We start from the raw sequence: 6,000 nt of genomic DNA, 5'->3' as shown, positions 1-6,000 counted from the left end.
ATATGTATTTTTACACCTTGGGAGAATGGAATGTGAGATGTTGATTATATCTTCTCATTCGCAAGTGTTAGAGGAGAAAGAAAAAAATATTATCAAGTATTGGAGAACTTTGAGGTTGTTTGCTTGATGAACGCATTACTTACTTACTTACTTCCTTGGCTGGGGAGCACGAGGGCACTTTTGCCGCGCGTAGGGAATGTCTGATGACAGCTCTATCCTTCGAAACCTTCTGCAAGCTCGGGCAGGGATGAACGCATAGTCAAGTGTATTGATAGATATTGAATTCTATGGATTAGTCCACAATTCAAACAGATTAGCATTAAATGAATCACAATAATTCCAGCTTTTCAACGAATAAATCCTTTACGATTTCTTAAACTGAATAGAACCAGGGAGGGCATTTTTGGGTCATAACGTCTCAAAATGACAAAATTTCTTCAATTTGCTAAAGATTTTCAGATATTTCTATACCTAATATTTCAGATATCCAAGAAGAATTGATTCGTCGATAAACAGCAGAACTAAGTAAATTCGATTGTAGCACAATTTTTGGTTTATTTGATACTAAAGTTTGCTGATATCGGGACGGAGACTGGGAACTATCGGAAAATTCATGTCTAGTCCTGAAAATCTTTTATGACTTGTACTTGTGGAAAGCTCATTTGATACATATCTACTATCCATTGTCCATGTAAACTGTATTAACAGCAACTGTGTGATCGAATCCACTTCTTATCCAAACGACGGACATCTCACTACCACGTCGGGTGTATTTCTCATTTTTAACTGATAAAATGTCTGTAAATCTTTATTTAATCCAGTATTTGACCATGAACTTCCTTCCGCGAATCTAAAACGCCAAACCATACTTCAATCTAGAGAATTATCTCGTAGTTAGATGAATTTAGAGGCTAAATCAGGACTAAGATCAGTTGCTCTCAATTTGTACACCCGGCGACACACTTGATTATTGAAAAAAATGTCGGACCTTCTTAAAAAATGATGAAACATTTTAGAAAATGCTGAAATAAGTTAAGCGACACCCGAGATCATATCGTAGCACAAAAGTGTGTCGCAAAGATTAGTTATGTAAAAGAAGGTCGAAACTCCATCATGGAATCTTATAAAATAAATTTTTAAGAATTACCTTTGACAAAACAGCTCAAAAATGAATGAAAATGCATAAAACCAGCAAATGCACTTCTAGTGAGTCGAGCAGGGAGTCAAATTTCATGGGTGCATAATTCAAATTTGCAATTATTAGGACAAATGTTGATTAGCCAGTCAAATATGATCAATTTAACAATACAATTGCCAAATTAATTAAAATTTCAACAAGTACAAAATTTGTCATTTCATCCTCCCGAATTTCATAATCTTCTTATTCACAAAAATCATCCAAACCTTCCAAAAAAATTTAAAAACTGAAAAACTCAAACCTGTTGCATTCCAAAATAAGTCACACAGTTAGAGATAAAAAAAATTTCTAGAAAGTCCTCAAGGCAACGTAACATGTCTGAATGGACAGCAGGAAACTTCAAGAAAAAGTACTTGGAAATTCAATACCAAGGAGTGTTTAGCATTTAAATCACAACGAATAGAAAGCAACAAAAAAGAAAAAAAATCTTGAAAGTGTTCAAAAAGACGATCCACGGATGTAGAGAAAGAGCAGCGCGAGAAGTAAAGAAGGCATGTGAGTAAGAAAAGCGATCGTGAAGATCAGCAGTATTCGACGCCGACGCGTATTTCTAAAAATACGATCGAATACTTTTCTTATTCTTTTCTTGAATTTTGTTTTTTTTTTTTTTTTGCTACTTCTTAGATTCGGCACGGACGGACTCAACTAAAACATTTAATAGAGCGGTGCCCGAATTTTCATTTTCTCGCTTTTACGTGACTGAATTAAAGGAAAAGAAAAGAAAAAAAACACACACAGCATTCTCGCTTGTGAGTCGAGAAATTGAAAATTTTTTCAGTTCAGTTTTAATTTTGACATCGGCGAGTTGCAACAATTGCCCCTAAGAAAACCAGTTGCTTTAAAATTGTATATTTTATATTTTTTTTCTTAGAGATTTAGCTGCTCGGAATTTCAACTGAGGATTACCCTTTTTTTGAATGTAATTATCCCGAATTTAGAATTATTTAAAAAATAAAAAAGTGCATTCCAAAAAAAAATGAAGAAATTTTGTGACATCCAATTGAGGATTTTAAAGTGAAAAAATTATTTTTTTTTTTAAATTTCAATTACGTAACTTTCGGTGTGAAAAAGTCACAAAAAGAAGAAAAATAAAAAAAAAATTTCTGCTTCGAGAATGTGAAAAAAAGTGTGTAGTCGCAATCGGTGTCGAATGATTTTTTTTTATTTTCGAAGCAAAAAAGAAATTAAAAAAAAATTAAAATTTAAAAAAAAAAACTGTGAATGGAAAATAAATTGTGAAAAATAAAATTCAATAATTCCAGTGAATTTTAAACAAAAAAAAGTGCAATACACACACACATACATACAAAGAAATTTAATGATCATTTATTGGAATTGAAAAAGATTTTCTTCATATTTATGAATATTTTCGCGGATGTGTTACGAAGACATGAAGAAATTTTTTTCTGCGGGGGATGTTCAACAGTGATGGCAATTTTAGAAATGATTTTTTATGCAGATTTATGGAAATTTAAATGAAATTAAAATTTAAAAAAATAATTTAAAAATTTGAAAAATTCATAAAAAGTGCAAGAATTTCAACAAAAGTTAAAAATAAATTTGAAAAAAAAAATAAATTCAAAAATTTTCAGTTGTGTAACATTGCGTGAGTGACTGAATGAAAACTGGTTCAGAGTAGTGACAAAAATAAAGAAGATGAAGATAAAATTAAATTCAGAAGTGATGAAAATTTTTGAAAAATTATGAAAAATCAAGAAGATATCAAGGAATTTGTCGGAATAATCTAGACTGTGGAAAGAAGTTTTTCAAAAAAAAAATTGATGGAATTTTTGGAATTTTGAAAATGAAATTTTAATCGAATTTTTATAAAAAAAAAGGTTTGATTTTCACACTTCCTGGCATTTGGACTCATTTAATACGTAGGAAAAGTTCAAAGCAGAGGTCAAAGTTGACTCAAATTTTGTATGGATTAGAGTTAATTTGAGTTAATTCGACTTCAAACTCTGCTCCAAAGGTAGATTCAATTCAGAAAATTTCTAGTTCTTGAAACTCATGACTCAATTTTATGAAAATTAATTTGAAAAATTTCAACAATTTTTTTGAGTTTTCAAAAATTTCTAAAATTTTAATTCTTTATGAATTTCAAAGATTTTAAACTTTTTGGAGAGTTTTAAAATTCTAACATTTTCAAAATATTCAAAAATGTCCATTTTTAATTGAATTTTCAAAGTTTTCAAAATCTTCAATCTTCAAAGTTCAGTTAAAAAATTCAAATTTTCTAAAATTTCAAATAAATTTTTTTCAAAGTTTTAATTAAAAACTTTAAACTTTCAAATTTTTTTAAAAAAAAGTTTAAATTTCTAATTTTTTATTCATTCAAATTTAAAGGTAAAATATAATTTGCTAAATTGGCGTTAAAATCGATGATTTTAAATTTAAATTAGTTGAATTTTACCAAAATCTTCAAAAATCAATCAATAGCTTTCAAAAAAGTCTAGAATTTTCAATTGTTGTTCTTTACAATCTGTAATTGAATTTTAATTGAATTTGAAAAATTTCTCAACTTCCTTATCAAAATAATAATAATCAATTTCAATAATTCTAGAACGTTAATCTAATCTAAAATTCAAATCAAATCCTTTAAAAATTTTCAAAAAATCAATTAAACAGAAACATTTTCTAGAAACTTCACATCATAATTTTTTTAAAATATACAAAAAAAATCCACTTTTTTTCAAAAACTGCGCTATGAATGCTGAAAGTGAGACAAATGCGTAGGCGATAATAGTGAGTGAAGTGGGATTAAGCTACAAGTTATGACCGCAATGGAAGGTTTTCTTCTCATCTTCTTAGTGGAAAATAAAATTAAAATATGAAAAAAATTATTAATAGAATGGATCAACAGGTGGAAGGGATTTGAGTAATATGGGTGGGATGGGGGTTATGAATGGATTAAGTAGGGTGTTGTGGTTGAAAACAATAACAAGATTATGATTTCGAGACTTTAATTTAGATTTTTTTGGAATTTTTGAATATTTTTTTGGAAAAATGTTCTAAAATTGAGAAAATTTTGAAATATCTTCAATTAAATTGCAAGAAAATCGCTTTTACTGCATTAAAATCAAATCAAATTACAATTTTTAAACTTTTAAAAACTCAAAAAAATTAAAATAATTCAAATTTTTTAAAAAAGTGCAATTAAATTGCATTAAGTTGCATTAAAATCGCCACTAGACTTTTAAACTGCATTAAATATTTAATAAAATTACAAAATTTCAAAATTTTAATTCGAAAAATTCCAAAAAAATCTCAAAATACTTAGTAAAAGTATCAAAAAATTTAAAAAATTTAAATTTAAATTCAATTAAAAATTTAAAAAATTTAAATTTAAATTCAATTAAAAATTCCATAAAATTTTCAAAAAACAAAAAAAAAAATCAATTAAAAAACATAAAAACCGCATCAAAAATTGCCACAAAAAACTGTTGAACCTCATCCACAGAAAAGCCTGCACTTCCAAAAAAAAACAAAACAACAAAAAAAACTCTTCAATTAGAAGTGCCTTCATGGAAAAATAATTCAACAAAAAAAAAAAATTCTCATATAAATTAATAATTTTTTTAAATCTTCTCAATCTTTTTTTTTTGTTTAGTTATACCATCAAGTGATAAATTTTCTGCTCAAGCTATTTTAATTTTCCGGGGATATAAAAAAAAGTGAGAGCAAAGAAAAGCAAAAAAAGAAAGAAAAAAAAAAGAGTAAAAAGAAGAAGAAATTTCAAATCATATTTTTTTGTGAGTGAAGCGCTATTTTTTGCAATTAAAAATTCGCCTCTGTTTTCTTAGTGTAAAAGGTGAGAAGCGTCAAAATTAAGGTCACACATTTTGCGAATCGAATGAAAATTTTAAAAAACAAGTTTTTCAAATCAAAAAAACAAAAGAAAAAAATTTAAAAAAAAAAGTTTACAAAATTGTGAAACTCCAAAAAAAATAAAAACTTCATTTTGTGCAAGTTGAATTGGAAATAAAAAAAAATGTTATTTTTGTACCATGAACGCGAGATAAAAATAAAAGAAAAAAAAATGAAATTTCTTCTTAATCATCATGAAAAAAGAAGAAAGAAAGAAAAATAGAAAAAAAATGTATATATTTAAATTAAACGTTGTGAAATCGCAAAAAAAGAAAGAGAAAAAAAAATTTCGAGTTTTCATCTCGAAAAGAAAGAAAAGTAAAAAAATAAAATGCTGTGAGGTTTAAAAATAGGAATTGAAATAATAATTGTAAGAACAGGAGAAAGATACTCATCGTGATGTGATGTGATGAAATATAAAAAATATTATATCATGAACGAATGATGAAAATATGTGAAACATAATCAATAATAAGCCTCGAGTGTTTATTGTAGACTACAAAAAAACACAGAATTGACCGAACCGGATTCGGTGGATCAAGGAATATTAGCTGTTATGAGAGTTTTGTGTTGGTTGATATTACAGGAAAACTTGAATTGAATTGATTGAGGAGTGAAAATTGTGAATTTGACTTTTAAAATGTCTAAAATTTGAAGTTTTATCAAATCTCTTTCAAGTTTTTTATTTACATTTTAACTATGACATTTACAAGTTTTGATACATTTTATTGAAGTTTCAAAGAAGTTTGCTAGTTTAGTTTTTAAACAATTTCTGATTTTATTTGATTTAGAATTTAAATTTAAATCTGAAAAGTTCAAATTTACATTTTAAAATTATGATTTATTTTAATAATTTCCACTAAATTCTAAGAAAAACTCTACAAAAATCAAGTAAATTTCATGTTGATGACATTTTTAAATTTAAGTCAATT

The 6,000-nt window shown here is 26.9% G+C and overlaps 1 protein-coding gene across 18 annotated transcripts in view; it reads left to right on the top strand.

The window, feature by feature from the left end:
- The first annotated feature begins 1,965 nt into the window (after positions 1 to 1,965).
- The window catches only part of bt (projectin protein bent), a 91,592-nt gene continuing 87,557 nt past the window's right edge, over positions 1,966 to 6,000 (top strand). For all 18 annotated transcript variants that reach the window (XM_070645116.1, XM_070645123.1, XM_070645122.1 and 15 more), the window contains exons 1-2: positions 1,966 to 2,117; positions 4,812 to 5,012. The gene's annotated coding sequence lies outside the window, so the exon portion shown is untranslated. The remainder of the gene's footprint in view (positions 2,118 to 4,811; positions 5,013 to 6,000) is intronic.

This window comes from Chironomus tepperi, unplaced genomic scaffold (assembly GCF_022539635.2).
Source record: "Chironomus tepperi strain 1889 unplaced genomic scaffold, CSIRO-AGI_Ctep_v1 contig_351, whole genome shotgun sequence".
In the NCBI taxonomy this organism is placed as follows: Eukaryota; Metazoa; Arthropoda; class Insecta; order Diptera; family Chironomidae; genus Chironomus; species Chironomus tepperi.
Note: the sequence above shows the minus strand (reverse complement) of the source record. Positions and strands in the feature narration are given on the sequence as shown.